Here is a 19,761-nt window from a genome sequence, read left to right on the forward strand (position 1 = left end):
TATCTTCAAGTCGGAAATGCGACTGAAACTCTTGTCACAATGTTTACAGTGGAAAGGTTTTTCTCCAGTGTGGATAAGCTGGTGTGTCTTCAGGCTACCTAACTCACTGAAACTCTTGTCACACTGTTTACAATAGAAAGGTTTTTCTCCAGTGTGAATAATACGATGGTGTCTCTGTAGGCTACCTAGCTCACCATAACTCTTGTCACACAGTTTACAGTGGAAAGGTTTTTCTCCCGTGTGGACACGCTGGTGACTTTTCAGGTGACCTATCTGACTGAAACTCCTGCCACACTGTTTACAGTGGAACGGTTTTTCTCCTGTGTGGACTTGCATGTGCATCTTCAAGTGGGAAACTGACTGTGCTGGCTCGTTGTCGGGAACAGTGGGTTCATCGTTGATGCTGCAGCTATGCATGGGCTGTAATGGTCCAAGAATGTAACTAATGTGTGACCGTAAGATGCGGGATTGGTTACAGGGAAATCACCTGGATCTCTTCTGGAATAGTTCCTCTTGTAGTTGATGAAGCTTCCTCGATGTCTCTCTCCATATGTGTCATTCACACTTTGCAGTCTGGTTTTAAGCTGAGCTGATTCAAAGCTCACGTCGTCATCATTATGTTGTCACTATGGTGTTAGCCATGCCCAAATATGGAGTTCCATGTCATTTACTGAGATAAAGTTTCAGCCCAGTCAAACCTCATTTGTCGTCTTCCAGTATGGAATTAAGGTCTAAAAAGTGTGCTCCTAGGAGTGCAGGCCTCAGCCAGGCCGGGTTGCCTACCAAGGGCATGCAAAATTCGTAATCCACCGTGGTGAATCCTGCTTTGTCGAGTGTCTATATGCGAACACAATTGGCCTGTGTTTGTGGGAGGGAAGCTGAGCAAGGAGGATGATATTTGTCAATGGACATACTACTATGGGCTGGGGTGGCACCTGTCAGCAGGGAGTGTTGCGCGGGGCAGAGTAGGACGAAGGCCCTATTTCTTCCCGATGGGGGCTCCTCACTTGCAGATGAGTCAGTAGGATGCAACAGCAGAGACAACTCACAAATGTGTGTGGGGATGAATCAATTGGCATAACGACTAAATTGGGGAGAAAAATGGGTAGAAAGCAAAAGAAAGGACGGCAGATCCTGTAACGATTTGTGTGAGTTTTGGAAAAGATCGATCGTAGTAGCAAAAACGTTATTTTTAAGAAAACGCAAAATGTCGTAAAATCAGCCTGTTAGGATGCTCTCAGTGGTTCCTCTTTGGGTTGGGTATTGCCTACAACTTCATAATACAATACGTCTCACAATAAAGATGTATTACAATCAGTGTTGGTTTATATTACTTAGGAGAGTAATATGTTACTTATTACTTATTACTCCTTTGAAAAGTAATAATATTATATTACTTATTACTTGGAATAACGAAAAACATCACATGGATGCACCTGGGACGTATCATCAGTGTTGTAGCCTGGGGTCATAGGATGTTTCGGGTCTCGCAACATACACCCTCCCCCAGGTGACCCAGCCAAGGTTGATCAAGCCTCGACTTACGTCCCAGTAGCTACCCACGGTCAGTCCTATAGGGAGAGACAGGGCCACTCAGTCCGCTTCTCCGGAAATACTCTGCCGGGACTCGGGGAGGCTCTGGCACGTGGAGGGACTAGGCTCTGTGGGTTGACTCCTGGCCGGGCTCCTCCTTCGTCTCACCAGGTCCAGGACCTGAGCGTTGCACCAGACTCCCCTGCTCCAAACATTTCATTCTGGTGTGATGGTGTCTTGGCCCGTGATGGTACTGCAATGACCACCATGGCCCGTGGTGGTACTGCAGGCTCCCTTGCGTCTTACTTGAATGGTCCTCCCAAAGGCCTCACCGTGGATTTGTTGGGCTTCTTCCTCACGGAAGACACAGACTGGGGCGCCAACCCAAACTGCTCCCGGTTGCCGTCTATATTCCGGCTGTCACCCGACTCTCCGGTGGTCACCAATCTATTCCTGGTTGTCACGTAGTCTATAAATTCCTATGAGCCACTATAAATAGAATAACTATAACGAAAAACATCACATGGATGCACCTGGGACGTATCATCAGTGTTGTAGCCTGGGGTCATAGGATGTTTCGGGTCTCGCAACATACACCCTCCCCCAGGTGACCCAGCCAAGGTTGATCAAGCCTCGACTTACGTCCCAGTAGCTACCCACGGTCAGTCCTATAGGGAGAGACAGGGCCACTCAGTCCGCTTCTCCGGAAATACTCTGCCGGGACTCGGGGAGGCTCTGGCACGTGGAGGGACTAGGCTCTGTGGGTTGACTCCTGGCCGGGCTCCTCCTTCGTCTCACCAGGTCCAGGACCTGAGCGTTGCACCAGACTCCCCTGCTCCAAACATTTCATTCTGGTGTGATGGTGTCTTGGCCCGTGATGGTACTGCAATGACCACCATGGCCCGTGGTGGTACTGCAGGCTCCCTTGCGTCTTACTTGAATGGTCCTCCCAAAGGCCTCACCGTGGATTTGTTGGGCTTCTTCCTCACGGAAGACACAGACTGGGGCGCCAACCCAAACTGCTCCCGGTTGCCGTCTATATTCCGGCTGTCACCCGACTCTCCGGTGGTCACCAATCTATTCCTGGTTGTCACGTAGTCTATAAATTCCTATGAGCCACTATAAATAGAATAACTATAACGAAAAACATCACATGGATGCACCTGGGACGTATCATCAGTGTTGTAGCCTGGGGTCATAGGATGTTTCGGGTCTCGCAACATACACCCTCCCCCAGGTGACCCAGCCAAGGTTGATCAAGCCTCGACTTACGTCCCAGTAGCTACCCACGGTCAGTCCTATAGGGAGAGACAGGGCCACTCAGTCCGCTTCTCCGGAAATACTCTGCCGGGACTCGGGGAGGCTCTGGCACGTGGAGGGACTAGGCTCTGTGGGTTGACTCCTGGCCGGGCTCCTCCTTCGTCTCACCAGGTCCAGGACCTGAGCGTTGCACCAGACTCCCCTGCTCCAAACATTTCATTCTGGTGTGATGGTGTCTTGGCCCGTGATGGTACTGCAATGACCACCATGGCCCGTGGTGGTACTGCAGGCTCCCTTGCGTCTTACTTGAATGGTCCTCCCAAAGGCCTCACCGTGGATTTGTTGGGCTTCTTCCTCACGGAAGACACAGACTGGGGCGCCAACCCAAACTGCTCCCGGTTGCCGTCTATATTCCGGCTGTCACCCGACTCTCCGGTGGTCACCAATCTATTCCTGGTTGTCACGTAGTCTATAAATTCCTATGAGCCACTATAAATAGAATAACTATAACGAAAAACATCACATACTCTTGGAATCAAGAGTAATATATTAGTTATTACTTTATATTACTTTCCCCGCGCCCCCCGCAAAAGAAAAGATGTGTACAGTTTTTTGCCTTTTAGAACTGAATCCAATTTAATGGAACAATAGAAAACAGTCAAAAGTCTTTATCCTTTTAAGTATTTTGCTGCTGCAAATTCCATATTTGGAATTGGAACAATAATTATCCTTACAGGAACAACATCAATCTGAACTGCACACACTGGCTACAGCCTCTCAAAAACTGAAACAATAAAGTAAACTTTTTGAACATTTCTTAACCTTTTCCACCAGTCAATATTAATTAGCCAAAGTGCAAGGGGGGGCGGAGAGGAGATATAGAGCAGTGGATCTCAAACATTTTCATGTCAAGGACCCCCAAATTGACACTTTTTAGCCCGCGGATCCCCATTTCAAAAGATATGCCAGGGACCCCCATAAGAGAAGATTTTTTACGGCTCTACCAGTGATTCTCAACCATTTTAATTTCAAGGACCCCCAGTTTGACATGCATTAGGCTACAGACCCCCATTTAATGGCATTTCTATCACTTGGACTGCAATTTATATTGTAAAATCTATGTCAATTCCACTCTGAGAGTGTACAAATGGAACCAAATGTACCCGTTAGGGTCCATTTGGTTCCATTTGTACACTCTCAGAGTTACAAACCCATGAGGGTCCATTTGGTGCCTAATCTATCATTTAGCTGGGGACCCCCCTGGAACCCCCTCAAGGAACCCTTATTAATTGACCATATATATGAAGTTAAACAACTAAATTCTATCCGAACGATATCTTATAAGTAAATTCCGTGCCTCAAAATAGAAGTTTGAGAGCTTTCTGAAGTTAAAAAGTGGCGGAGAAATACACGACGCCGCATACGGGTCATGCGCTACGTCATAACTGTGCGCAGGCTGCGTGCTAAAAAGAACTGATCTGCAAGCTAAAAAGCATCTCTGTTGACGTAGGTTGATAGCTTGTAGATCTACTCTATTTTTGCATGATGCGACAACTTGCCTCTACGAGAGACGGAGAGAGTACATACATATTAAATGAATGAATGAGCCAAAAAAAAGACGCTTGTCATCAGTAACGAGTAACGAGGCCTTTTTTGACCGAGTAATATGGTATTATATTACTGTTCTGGCAGAATAATACCTTACTTTACTCGTTACTGGGAAAAGTAATAATATTACAGTAATATATTATTTTTAATTCGTTACTGCACAACACTGATTACAATACACGTTGATTTAGAATAATAACCATGTCCGGGGGGCACGGTGGCGCAGTCGGTAGCGCTGTCGCCTCACAGCTAGAAGGTCCTGAGTTTGATTCCTGCTGGGGACGCTGTGGGCGCTGGGGGCATGTTCTCTCCTCCGCGTCATCAGTGCCCATACCCCAGGTGGGGTTGGCGAAAGGGCCTCTCTTTGTGGAGTTTGCATGTTCTCCCCGTGTGTCCTAGGGTAGGTACTCTCACAAAAACATGCAGTAATCCTGGTCTCTATACTGCCTCCCCCTCGTCAGCCGGGGCGCCTGATGGAGGGGAAAGGAACTGGTTGGAATAACGTGTTCCTTCCACGCGCTACGTCTAACCAGGGAACCTCCCCCTCTCTGGTGATAAGCGGCGGCTTGCTAGCTCTCATGCATTGAAGGAGGCATGAGCTCGGCTCTAGGCTCTCCCTAGGCTGGCAGAGAGAGTGTAGCGCCCAGGATTACATAGACAACTGGGTGAAAAAATGGGTTACAAAAATCGTGGGATAAAAAAAAAAATATATATATAAAAAAAGTATAATAACCATGTCTTACAATAATATTCAGCTCACACCTACGTCGCACTGCCGATCCGACCAATATATCTGAGTCATAGTGTTAGGGGCTTTGTCAGAGTACCTGTTGTACCCGACTGTCCCGACTCTGTGTCCCTTTTGTGCCCATATATGGAGATATGTGTTTCTGTCTGTCCATGTCCCTTTTATGCCCATATATGAAGATCCCTGATGTCATGCTACTTTTAATACTGATCATAAAAGTAATACTTCAAGTGAAGTGTGTTATTTTTTTGTAGTTATAGCAGAGATCGAGACACCTGAGAAGAAGTTGAAAGTGCAGGGAGCACACATTTTATAATGTAATTTACTTGCGTGCAAAAATTGGTATCCCAACCTGAAAATGTAGCTATTTTCGGTTTAATAGTGAGCTAGAGAGACCCCTGTTGCTGAACAACTATAAGTAAGCCCTTATCTTGAGGCAGACCGACCTTAGCATACTGCCCTGTCACTATAGGGCTGTCAACGATCATGACATTTTGGTTGACGATAATAATTGCGAATAAACAATAAAATTTAGTTTTTGGCACTGAACATTGGTACATAATATACACTGTAAATCTCGGAGGGGTCTCGGAGGGGTCCTCCAAATTCTCGGAGGGGTGCACAACTGCTACGGCCAACTCTGTGACTTCCCCAAGGAACAAGAAGAGGTGTATTTTGTCCAAAGATAAGCAGGACTTATTTTATACTGTATCGATAATATATGACCGAGCCTTTTCAGTAGTAGCATCCAAATTATGGAATGAGCTCCCCTCCCATATCAAACTGGCCCCCACCATCGAGACTTTAAAACTCGCTTTAAGTCCCACTTTTATACATTGGCTTTTGATCCCGTTTGAGAGTTCTGCGGTCTTTGCTTTTGTCTCACTGTGTGCTGACGCTGCTGCGTCTTGTATTCAGTGATGTGTCTCCCTTTGTTGTTGTTTATTGTTGTCTCTTATTTTACTGTGTTTTTGCTGTTGTTTTTCTGTATTTTAGCTTATAGTGTATTCAGCTTTTTTTGATTTTCTGTGCAGCACTTTGCACAGACATTTTCACTTGCGTTGTAAAATGCGCTATAGAAATAAAGTGGACTGGATTGTATTGGATATACTATAATATTCCTTTGCACAAACTTGTGCAGAGCATATCAGACACATATAGGCTTGCCTTGAAACTCACAGAAGAAAAAGCGGTCCAAGTAGCGTTGAATACACGGCCTTGGTCGACAAGCTTTCTTTTGTTGGACGGCGTTTTGAAACACAGCAGCAGCGTCTCTTCCCCTAAGCTTTCAGGTGAATGCTGATACTGTACTTTACGTACCTGAGGCTGACTCAGAGGCTCTATTCATGCTGTCAATGACAACCTACGAAAGAGAGGCCATGGTCAGCTAGTATGGCATTGACAATGGCCATGGCTTATCTATTGTTCTCACAGAACAAGTTTGGCCGCCATAGACTTTTACAGGTACAGCCAGTGGCGAGGAGGGGTGGGGGGACAACTGCCTCTATTGTTGGAACAAGCTGCCGGCGCCGCCAAGCAAAGGCATCTTTAGAGGTAGTATGAATTTACTTTATTTTTTTTATCATCTCGCGGGCCGCACTGGACCCCTCCGCGGGCCGCAAAATGATCTGATATATATATCATTGGTTAGAAACGTCTTATCTCCATATTCTAACTTTTTGTGTCTTTTCGTAAATTAACGCCATACTTGATCATACTACAGCGTAACACAAAAGCTTTTGAATTTGAAGTGAAAGTGAATGCAGTTAAGTCTGTGAGTTTTATAAATCGGTGGTTCTCAAACTTTTGCGTCTTAAGGACCCCAAATAGATATGTATTTGGCCGCGGACCCCCCATCTTAAAATGTTTCGTGCCAGGGACCCCCAGAAGAGAAGATTTGTGTTAAAGCATTAAAAATGATATAACATTTTTTAAACACCTTCAAAGGTTTTTCAAAAATGTTCAAAAACGCTAATCTTGTAGATCTGTTATGTTTGAATAGCAGCCAACATGAAGTGGTTAACATTTTTGTGACGCTATGTTAAATACTTTTGCTGGGGACCCCCTGGAACCGACCCCCTGGAAATACAATACGTATCACAAAAAAGAAGTCAAAATATGATATGTATTACGATACACTTTGATTTCGAATAATAACCATGTTTTACATAATTTTCTACAACAGCTCACACCTACGTCGCACTGCCTATCCGACCAATATGTCTGAGTTAGAGTGTAGGGGGCTTTGTCAGATTATCCGTTGGACCCGTCTGTCTACCTGTGTCCCTTTTATGCCCATATATGGAGATATCTGTATCTGTCAGTCCTTGTCCCTTTTATGCCCATATATGGAGATCCCTGATGTCATCAGTATACGGCCATATATTGGATACCCATATGGACATATTGGTTGGATCGGCGGTTCTGGTCAACTGTATATCCGAACTACTCAACGGCGGGCATCGCACTACCTCCCATGTTTGAAATAGGTTAACAACACAAATCTTGTATGTCCCTGTTACAAGATCAGATGGGGGTCCGTGGCCATAAACATTTATGGGTTCTAAAAGTTTGAGAATCCAGCTGTTAACCCATTAAAACCGGGAAAGCATCCGTGTCATTTTACAGTTGAATCACTTTAACCATATTTATATGTCCCACAACATACTTTCAAATGGGATGCAGCATACTTTTCACAGTATCTCTATAGTCATTGAAACAAAACGGGCCTCTCAGATTTTTCATATTCCATCCTGATTGGCTGATATTGGCTTCCAAAGTTTGCAGGAGTGCTCCGTTTTGAAAAAAAAAAGGCCTCAAATAATGAACGCAGCGTGCGATTTTTGGGAAACTTTGCACACACATTCCCACTAGGCCGGGCAAGCTATGCCACTTGAATTTTTTCAAATCAGCCTCATGGTGGCGCTATAACAGGTCGATCGGAACTGCACCGATCAGCGTAAAACCATGCGCACTCCCTAGAGGCCAAGGAAAAACCTCTGCCCTGCATTTTTCACATCTGCCTTTTATAGCGCCACCAGGAAGCCGACTTATGTAGAACACATTTGTTTATATTACCCCTTCAGATCTTATCCAAATTTCACGCGAATCGGTACACATAATCTCTATAGTCATGTGATCAAGATGGATCTGTTTGACTTTTCATATTCCATCCTGATTGGCTAAGATTGACATCTAAAGTTTGAAGGAGTGGCCCGTTTTGAACAAGATGCATCAAATATTGAAAACAGCGTCCGATTGTGGTGAAACTTTGCACGCAGATTTGTGGTACGTTGAGGAACAAATGCCACCCTTTAGACATTGCTTTATTATAGCGCCACCAGGAGGCAGAATTGCTTTGTACCTGTTTCGTCCATACATGGGCATGGTCACTTTGTCCTCCGGCCCCAGCCAAAAAAAAGTCTGTCACTTTGTCCTCCGGCCCCAGCCAAAAAAAAATCTGTCCCCAAAAAGTCAGTCCATACATGGGCATAGAAGGGACACACGTCATGCGATGTCCGGCCATTCAGATTTCAACCACTAGGGGTCTGGCAGAACCAGGTCTCCTGGTCTTGTTTTCTACAACAGCTCACACCTACGTCGCACTGCCTATCCGACCAATATGTCTGAGTTATAGTGGAGGGGGCTTTGTCAGATTATCCGTTGGACCCGTCTGTCTACCTGTGTCCCCCAAATAACTACTCAACGTCCGGCATCGCACTTCCTCCCATGTTGGAAATATGTTAACAACACAAATCTTGTATGGGGGGGAGTCCCTGTTAAAAGCTCAGATGGGGGTCCGTGGCCATAAACGTTTATGGGTTCTAAAGGTTTGAGAATCCAGCTGTGTTAACCCATTAAAACCGGGAAAGCATCCGTGTCATTTTACAGTTCAACCACTTTAACCATATTTATATGTCCCACAACATACTTTCAAATGGGATGCAGCATACTTTTCACAGTATCTCTATAGTCATTAAACAAAAAGGGCCTTTCAGATTTTTCATATTCCATCCTGATTGGCTAATATTGGCTTCCAAAGTTTGCAGGAGTGCTCCATTTTGAAAATAAAAAGGCCTTAAGTAATGAGCGCAGCGTGCGATTTTCGGGAAAACTTTGCACACACATTCCCACTAGGCCGGGTAAGCTATGCCACTTGATTTTTTTCAAATCAGCCTCATGGTGGCGCTATAACAGGTTGATCGGAACTGCACCGATCAGCGTAGAACCTTGTATGCGCACTCCCTAGAGGCCAAGGAAAAACCTCTGCCCTGCATTTTTCACATCTGCCTTTTAGCGCCACCAGGAAGCCGACTTATGTAGAACACATTTGTTTATATTACCCCTTCAGATCTTATCCAAATGTCACGCAAATCGGTACACATAATCTCTATAGTCATGTGATCAAGATGGATCTGTTTGACTTTTCATATTCCATCCTGATTGGCTTAGATTGACATCTAAAGTTTGAAGGAGTGGCCCGTTTTGAACAAGATGCATCAAATAATGAAAACAGCGTCCGATTGTGGTGAAACTTTGCACACACATTTGTGGTACGTTGAAGAACAAATGCCACCCTTTAGACATTGCTTTATTATAGCGCCACCAGGAGGCAGAATTTTGCACAAAAAAAAATATTACTCCTACAGATAGTGTCCAAACATCACGCAAATCGCTACACATTATCTCTATAGTCATGTGATCAAGATGGATCTGTCCGATTCTTCATATTCCAGAGTTTAGTTGAGTCAGGTTTGTGTTGTCCCATTGAGACACGTTAAGTTTTGGCTCCATTGAATTCGAATACTTTAAATCTCTCATATTTTGAAATCTGAGTTGTTGTCTGTCTCATTGTTGTGTTCCTAGATGCTCTGAGCACCCCGCTATAGATTTCCAGCACACTGTTTACAGTAGAAAGGTTTTTCTCCAGTGTGGACAGGCTGGTGACTTTTCAGAGTACCTAACTGACTGAAACTCTTGTCACACTGTTTACAATAGAAAGGTTTTTATCCAGTGTGAATATGCTGGTGACTTTTCAGGTTGCCTAACTGACTGAAACTCTTGTCACACTGTTTGCAGTGGAAAGTTTTTTCTCCCGTGTGGACACGCTGGTGACCTTTCAGGCTGCCTAACAGACTGAAACTCTTGCCACACAGTTTACAGTGGAAAGGCTTTTCTCCCGTGTGGACACGCTGGTGACGTTTCAGGTTGCCTAACTGACTGAAACTCTTGCCACACTGTTTGCAGTGGAAAGGTGTTTCCCCTGTGTGGACACGCAGGTGTTTTTTAAGGCTACCTAACTCACTGAAACTCTTGTCACACAGTTTACAGTGGAAAGGTTTTTCTCCCGTGTGGACACGCTGGTGACTTTTCAGGCTGCCTAACTGACTGAAACTCTTGCCACACTGTTTACAGTGGAAAGGTTTTTCCCCTGTGTGGACTCGCAGGTGCATCTTCAGGCTACCTAACTCACTGAAACTCTTGTCACACAGTTTACAGTGGAGAGGTTTTTCTCCCGTGTGGACAAGCTGGTGACTTTTCAGGCTGCCTAAGTGACCGAAACTCTTGCCACACTGTTTACAACAGAAAGGTTTTTCTCCAGTGTGAATACGCTGGTGTCTCTTTAGGCTACCTAACTGACTGAAACTCTTATCACACTGTTTACAGTGGAAAGGTTTTTCTCCCGTGTGGACACACTGGTGACTTTTCAGGTGACATAACTGACTGAAACTCTTGCCACACTGTTTACAGTGCAAAGGTTTTTCTTCTGTGTGAATACGCTGGTGTTTTTTCAGGTCACTTAACTGCCTGAACCTCTTGTCACACTGTTTACAATAAAAAGGGTTTTCTCCAGTGTGAATGCGCTGGTGTGTCTTCAGGTTACCTAACAGACTGAAACTCTGGTCACAATGTTTACAGATATGAGCTCTCTTTCCTGTGTCAGTCAGACGATGTCTCTTTACTTCCGATTGCGTTAAAGTCTTGGTAGACTGTTGACTACTGTAACGACTTGATTCTTCTGAGTTTTCTTGCTGCTGGCTCGTTGTCGGGAACAGTGGGTTCATCGTCGATGCTGCTGCTATGCATGGGCTGTAATGGTCCAAGAATGTAACTAATGATATGTGACCGTAAGATCCAGGATTGGTTACAGGGAAATCACCTGGATCTTCTGGAATAGTTCCTCTTGTAGTTGATGAAGGCTTCCTCGATGTCTCTCTCCATGTGTGTCATTCACACTAGGCAGTCTGGTTTTAAGCCGAGCTGATTCAAAGCTCACGTCGTCATCATTATGTTGTCAATATGGTGTCAGCCATGCCCAAATATGGAGTTCCATGTCATTTACTGAAATAAAGTTTCAGCCCAGTCAAACCTCATTTGTCGTCTTCCAGTATGAAACTAGAACGTACTGTTCCTGAAGAAACAGTGTGGGATCGCTAAGAATGTTGCTGGTATTGAGTAATGATAGTGTTAGTAGTGTTATAGTAGGGTCCTAATACAATGACATCAGTATTATGACGTCACTAGAATGGCATTACCATTCACTAAATGGCATTTCTCCATTGAAATGACCCAAAAAACGGTGGGAATAATAATAATAAATAGTGAAGATAACATTAGTGTGATCACTAAAGCGATCCCACAATTAAGTTCTAAAAAGTGTGCTCCTAGGAGCGCAGGTCTCAGCCAGGCCGGGTTGCCCACCCAGGGCATGCAAAATTTGGAAGGCACAGTCATAGCCCACCACTGCGGAGGTTGTGGGTTCGAATCCACCGTGGTGAATCCTGCTTCGTCGAGTGTCTATATGCGAACACAATTGGCATGTGTTTGTGGGAGGGAAGCTGAGCAAGGAGGATGATGTTTGTCAATGCACATACTACTACGGGATGGGGTGGCACCTGTCAGTATAGGGAGTGTTGCGCGGGGCAGAGTAGGACGAAGGCTCTACTTCTTCCCGGTGGGGGCTCCTCACTTGCAGATGAGTCAGTATGATGCAACAGCAGAGACATCTCACAAATGTGTGTGGGGATGAATCAATTGCCATAACGACTGAATTGGGGAGAAAAATGGGTAGAAAGCAAAAGAAATGACGGCAGATCCTGTAACGATTTGTGTGAGTTTTGGACAATATCGATAGTAGTAGCAAAAACTTTATTTTTAAGACAACGCAAAATGTCGTAAAATTAGCCTGTTAGGATGCTCTCTGTGTTTCCTCTTTGGGTTGGGTATTGCCTACAACTTCATAATACAACACGTCTCACAATAAAGATGTATTACGATACACGTTGATTTAGAATAATAACCATGCCCGGGGGGCACGGTGGCGCAGTCGGTAGCACTGTCGCCTCACAGCTAGAAAGTCCTGGGTTCGATTCCCGCCGGGGACGCTGTGGGCGCTGGGGGCGTGTTCTCTCCTCCACGTCATCAGTGCCCATACCCCAGGTGGGGTTGGCGAAAGGGCCTACTCTGTGTGGAGTTTGCATGTTCTCCCCGGTTGGAATAACGTGTTCCTTCCACGAGCTACGTCTAACCAGGGAAACTCCCCCCTGTCTGGTGATAAGAAGCGGCTTGCTAGCTCTCATGCATTGAAGGACGCATGAGCTCGGCTCTAGGCTATCCGTATGCTGGCAGAGGGAGTGTAGCGCCCAGGATTACATACAAAATTGGCACTGGGTGAAAAAATGGGTTACAAAAATCGTGGGATAAAAAATATATATAAAACTAGAAAATGTGCTCCTCGGAGCACAAGTCTCCGCCAGCAGACTATAGCAATTATATTATCATAGCAATAACTAATGAGATACAGTAGAGTAAAAGATATATACTGTAGTTAAATAAAAAGGTGTATGTTAAAGAAATATTTATTTAAAAAAAAATGATTTAAAAATCATATTTTGTCTTCTAATGTTTAAAAATATGTTTAAAAAAATGTTTAAAAATATGTTTAAAAAAATGTTTAAAAAAATGTTTAAAAAAATGTTTAAAAAAAGATAGGATGAAAAAAAGAGATCCAAAAAATTATTTATTTATGTATTTCTTACAAAAATGTATATACTATGACGCATCTGATATATATCAATTATATTATAATAGCAATAACTAATGAGATACAGTAGGGTAAAATATATATCTTTTAGTTAAACAAAAAGTTCTAATACTTGTCTTCCAATGTTAAAAATAAAATAAGATGAAAAAAGAGATTAAAAAAAGATTAATATATTTACGTAATATTTACGTATTCCTTAAAATAGAACAGACAATAATATTAATTATAATCTTCGTTTTTTGTGATTTAGCGATTTTTTGTCTCTGATTAATTTCATTCTTTCTTTATGATTCTTAGCTCTGTTTAATTGAAGCAATGCTCTGTTTACATTGAAGCAATCTATCATATGGGAGTCGTCATAATTGACTGGTTTGTTCAAATACTTGTCTGTCTTCTTCATCTTCATTGTCTTGAACACTTTCAGCAGTTGATTGGTGTGTTTGATCAGCTTTGGCCTTCTGCGCCTTTGTTTGACCAATGTTAGGTGTTCTCAGAGGGACACACACACGCACGGACGGGTGATTTGGACTAGAAGATACTGTTCCAATCAAGACTGATTGATCCTGTCTTACCTCGCTTCAAAAACGTAAACGGTTTTTTGAAGTGACACACCTATTTATAGAATTTTATTTCGTCACGCGTCCCTCTAGCCAATCAGAGGCATTGGTGTCAACAAATTGACATGTGTCACGTGGAGCTTGCCCAATGTTAGCTTGGCTAACAATGTTTGCTCACACAAAGCGAAAACATATTCTCCACCTTCGGCGGAGACAAAAATTATAATAATAACCATGTCCTACATAATATTCAGCTGACACATACGTTGCACTGCCGATCCGACCAATTATGTCTGAGTCATAGTGTTAGGGGCTTTGTCAGAGTACCTGTTGTACCCGTCTGTCCCGACACTGTGTCCCTTTTGTGCCCATATATGGAGATATGTGTTTCTGTCTGTCTACATGTGTCCCTTTTATGCCCATACAGTATATGGGGATATGTGTTTCTGTCTGTCTACCTGTGTCCCTTTTATGCCCATATATGGAAATATCTGTATCTGTCAGTCCTTGTCCCTTTTATGCCCATATATGAAGATCCCTGATGTCATGTTACTTTTAATACTGTTTACTTTAAATGTGTTGTAAAACTGAATGTAATGAAAACTTTAAGCATGTAGGCTAAGTTTAGTTTTCCTTTTTTGAATTACCTTTTTGAAACATTATTTTTGAACATTATGGAATGTCTTGCCAGAAGAAAAATAATTCTGCATAATTGCAATCATTGGTTTGTCCGTTCTGTTCACCCAGCCCTCATCAGAAATAGCTGTCATCATAACTTTTTTTGTATCCTATGACCCATGAAAACTGATCATAAAAGTAATACTTAAAGTGAAGAGTGATTGTTTTTGTAGTTATAGCAGAATGTGTGGGAGCACACATTTTATAATGTAATTTACTTGCGTGCAAAAATTGGTATCCCAACCTGAAAATATAGCTATTTTCGGTTTAATAGTGAGCTAGAGAGACCCCTGTTGCTGAACAACTATAAGTAAGCCCTTATCTTGAGGCAGACTTGTATTCTACAGTGATGTCTCCTTTTGTTGTTGTTTATTTTTGTCTCTTATTTTATTGTGCGTTTTGCTGTTATTTTTCTGTATTTTAGCTTATGTAGTGTATTCAGCTTTGCACAGACATTTTACACCTTGCGTTTTAAAACGTGCTATAAAAATAATGTGGACTGGATTGTAGTGGATATATACTATAATATTCCTTTGCACAAACTTGTGCAGAGCATATCAGACACATATAGGCTTGCCTTGAAACTCACAGAAGAAAAAGCGGTCTCTCCAAGTAGCGTTGAATGCACGGCCTTCGTCGACAAGCTTTCTTTTGTTGGACGGCGTTTTGAAACACAGCAGCAGGGACTCTTCTCCTCAGCTTTCAGGTGAATGCTGATACTTTACGTACCTGAGACTGACTCAGAGGCTCTATTCATGCTGTCAATGACAACGTACGAAAGAGAGGCCATGGTCAGCTAGTATGCCATTGACAATGGCCATGGCTTATCTATTGTTCTCACAGAACAAGTTTGGCCGCCATAGACTTTTACAGGTACAGCCAGTGGCGAGGAGGGGTGGGGGGACAACTGCCTCTATTGTTGGAACAAGCTGCCGGCGCCGCCAAGCAAAGGCATCTTTAGAGGTAGTATGAATTTACTTATTTTTTTTTTATCATCTCGCGGGCCGCACTGGACCCCTCCGCGGGCCGCAAAATGATCTGATATATATATCATTGGTTAGAAACGTCTTATCTCCATATGCTAACTTTTTGTGTCTTTTCGTAAATTAACGCAATACTTGATCATACTACAGCGTAACACAAAAGCTTTTGAATTTGAAGTGAAAGTGAATGCAGTTAAGTCTGTGAGTTTTATAAATCGGTGGTTCTCAAACTTTTGCGTCTCAAGGACCCCAAATAGATATGTATTTGGCCGCGGACCCCCCATCTTAAAATGTTTCGTGCCAGGGACCCCCAGAAGAGAAGATTTGTGTTAAAGCATTAAAAATGATATAAAATGTTTTAAACACCTTCAAAGGTTTTTCAAAAATGTTCAAAAACGCTAATCTTGTAGATCTGTTATGTTTGAATAGCAGCCAACATGAAGTGGTTAACATTTTTGTGACGCTATGTTAAATACTTTTGCTGGGGACCCCCTGGAACCGACCCCCTGGAAATACAATACGTATCACAAAAAAGAAGTCAAAATATGATATGTATTACGATACACTTTGATTTCGAATAATAACCATGTTTTACATAATTTTCTACAACAGCTCACACCTACGTCGCACTGCCTATCCGACCAATATGTCTGATTTAGTGTAGGGGGCTTTGTCAGAGCATCCGTTGGACCCGTCTGTCTACCTGTGTCCCTTTTATGCCCATATATGGAGATATCTGTATCTGTCAGTCCTTGTCCCTTTTATGCCCATATATGGAGATCCCTGATGTCATCAGTATACGGCCATGTATTGGATACCCATATGGGCATATTGGTTGGATCGGCGGTTCTGGTCAACTGTATATCCGAACTACTCAACGGCGGGCATCGCACTACCTCCCATGTTTGAAATAGGTTAACAACACAAATCTTGTATGGGGGGGAGTCCCTGTTACAAGATCAGATGGGGGTCCGTGGCCATAAACATTTATGGGTTCTAAAAGTTTGAGAATCCAGCTGTTAACCCATTAAAACCGGGAAAGCATCCGTGTCATTTTACAGTTCAACCGGGTAAGATATGCCAGTTGATTTTTTTCAAATCAGCCTCATGGTGGCGCTATAACAGGTTGATCGGAGCTGCACCGATCAGCGTAAAACCTTGTATGCGCACTCCCTAGAGGCCAAGGAAAAACCTCTGCCCTGCATTTTTCACATCTGCCTTTTATAGCACCACCAGGAAGCCGACTTATGTAGAACACATTTTTTGATATTACCCCTTCAGATCTTATCCAAATTTCACGCAAATCGGTACACATGATCTCTATAGTCATGTGATCAAGATGGATCTGTTTGACTTTTCATATTCCATCCTGATTGGCTAAGATTGACATTTAAAGTTTGAAGGAGTGGCCCGTTTTGAACAAGATGCATCAAATAATGAAAACAGCGTCCGATTGTGGTGAAACTTTGCACGCACATTTGTGGTACGTTGAGGAAAAAATGCCATCCTTTAGACATTGCTTTATTATAGCGCCGCCATGGAGGCAGAATTCTGCACAAAAAAAAATGATATTACTCCTACAGATAGTGTCCAAACATCACGCAAAACGCTACAAATTATCTCTATAGTCATGTGATCAAGATGGATCTGTCCGATTCTTCATATTCCTGAGTTTAGTTGAGTCAGGTTTGTGTTGTCCCATTGAGACACGTTAAGTTTTGGCTCCATTGTATTCGAATACTTTAAATCTCTCATACTTTGGAATCTGAATTGTTGTCTGTCTCATTGTTGTGTTCCTAGATGCTCTGAGTACCCCGCTATAGATTTCCAGCACACTGTTTACAGTAGAAAGGTCTTTCTCCAGTGTGGACAAGCTGGTGACTTTTCAGAGTACCTAACTGACTGAAACTCTTGTCACACTGTTTACATAGAAAGGTTTTTATCCAGTGTGAATACGCTGGTGTCTCTGTAGGCTGCCTAACTCACTGAAACTCTTGTCACACAGTTTACAGTGGAAAGGTTTTTCTCCTGTGTGGACACGCTGGTGACTTTTCAGGTTGCCTAACTGACTGAAACTCTTGCCACACTGTTTGCAGTGGAAAGGTTTTTCCCCTGTGTGAACACGCTGGTGTTTTTTAAGGCTACCTAACTCACTGAAACTCTTGTCACACTGTTTACAGTGGAGAGGTTTTTCTCCCGTGTGGACACGCTGGTGACTTTTCAGGCTGCCTAAGTGACTGAAACTCTTGCCACACTGTTTACAATAGAAAGGTTTTTCTCCAGTGTGAATACGCTGGTGTCTCTGTAGGCTACCTAACTGACTGAAACTCTTATCACACTGTTTACAGTGGAAAGGTTTTTCCCCTGTGTGGACTTGCAGGTGTATCTTCAAGTGGGAATTGCGACTGAAACTCTTGTCACACTGTTTACAGTGGAAAGGTTTTTCCCCTGTGTGGACTTGCAGGTGTATCTTCAAGTGGGAAATGCGACTGAAACTCTTGCCACACTGTTTACAGTGGAAAGGTTTTTCCCCTGTGTGGACTTGCAGGTGTATCTTCAAGTGGGAAATGCGACCGAAACTCTTGTCACACTGTTTACAGATGTGAGTTTTCTTTCCTGTGTCAGTCAGACGGTGTCTCTTTACTTCCGATTGCGTTAAAGTCTTGGTAGATTGTTGACTGCTGTAAGGAATTGATTCTTCTGAGTTTTTCTGCTGCTGGCTCGTTGTCGGGAACAGTGGGTTCATCGTCGATATTGCTGCTATGAATGGGCTGTAATGGTCCAAGAATGTAACTAATGATGTGTGACCTATAGATCCGGGATTGGTTACAGGGAAATCACCTGGATCTCTGCTGGAATAGTTCCTCTTGTACAGTAGGTGATGAAGGCCTCCTCGATGTCTCTCTCCATGTGTGTCATTCACACTGTGCGGTCTGGTTTTAAGCCGAGCTGATTCAAAGCTCACGCCATCATTATGTTGTCACTGTGGTGTCGTCAGCCATGCCCAAATATGGAGTTCAATTTCATTTACTGAGATGAAGTTTCAGCCCAGTCAAACTTCAATTATCGTCTTCCAGTATGGAATGAAGTTAAAAGAGTGTGCTCCTAGGAGCGCAGGTTGCGTGAAAACTTCAGAAGGCAGAGTCATAGCCAATTAGAATGGAATCTGGAAAATCTGAGTGATAAATCTTGATCAAATGATCCCAGATAGCCGCTCGGGTGGCACAGTGGTAAAGTCTCTGCCCACCACCACGGAGGTTGTGGGTTTGAATCCATCCGGCATAGTCGAACGTTTACACAAACACAATTGGCCCGTTTGGACAAGATCGGTAGTAGTAGCAAAAGGTTTATTTTGAAGAAAACGCAAAAGCCCTAAAATCAGACATTTAGGATGCTCTCAGTGGTACCTCTTAGGGTTGGGTATTGCCTACAACCTCATCATAATACAATACGTATCACAAAAAAGAAGTCACAATATGATATGTATTACGATACACTTTGATTTCGAATAATAACCATGTCCTACATCATTTTCTACAACAGCTCACACCTACGTTGCACTGCCTATCCGACCAATATGTCTGAGTTATAGTGTAGGGGGCTTTGTCAGAGCACCCGTTGGACCCGTCTCCCTTTTATGCCCATATATGGAGATCCCTGATGTCATCAGTATACGGCCATATATTGGATACCCATATGGACATATTGGTTGGATCGGCGGTTCTGGTCAACTGTATATCCAAACTACTCAACAGCGGGCATCGCACTCCCTCCCATGTTTGAAATATGTTAACAACACAAATCTTGTATGGAGGGGGGGGGTCCCTGTTACAAGCTCAGATGGGGGTCCGTGGCCATAAACATTTATGGGTTCTAAAATTTGAGAATCCAGCTGTGTTAACCCATTAAAACCGGGAAAGCATCCGTGTCATTTTACAGTTCAACCACTTTAACCATATTTATATGTCCCACAACATACTTTCAAATTGGATGCAACATACTTTTCACAGTATCTCTATAGTCATTAAACAAAACGGGCCTTTCAGATTTTTCATATTCCAGCCTGATTGGCTAATATTGGCTTCCAAAGTTTGCAGGAGTGCTCCGTTTTCGAGGAAAAAAAAGAGCCTCAAATAATGAACGCAGTGTGTGATTTTCGGGAAACTTTGCACACACATTCCCACTAGGCCGGGTAAGCTATGCCACTTGAATTTTCTCAAATCAGCCTCATGGTGGCGCTATAACAGGTTGATCGGAACTGCACCGATGAGCGTAAAACCTTGTATGCGCGCGCACTCCCTAGAGGCCAAGGAAAAACCTCTGCCCTGCATTTTTCACATCTGCCTTTTA

The sequence above is a fragment of the Gymnoscopelus braueri genome (assembly GCF_963280865.1).
Source record: "Gymnoscopelus braueri genome assembly, chromosome: 2".
Classification (NCBI taxonomy): Eukaryota; Metazoa; Chordata; class Actinopteri; order Myctophiformes; family Myctophidae; genus Gymnoscopelus; species Gymnoscopelus braueri.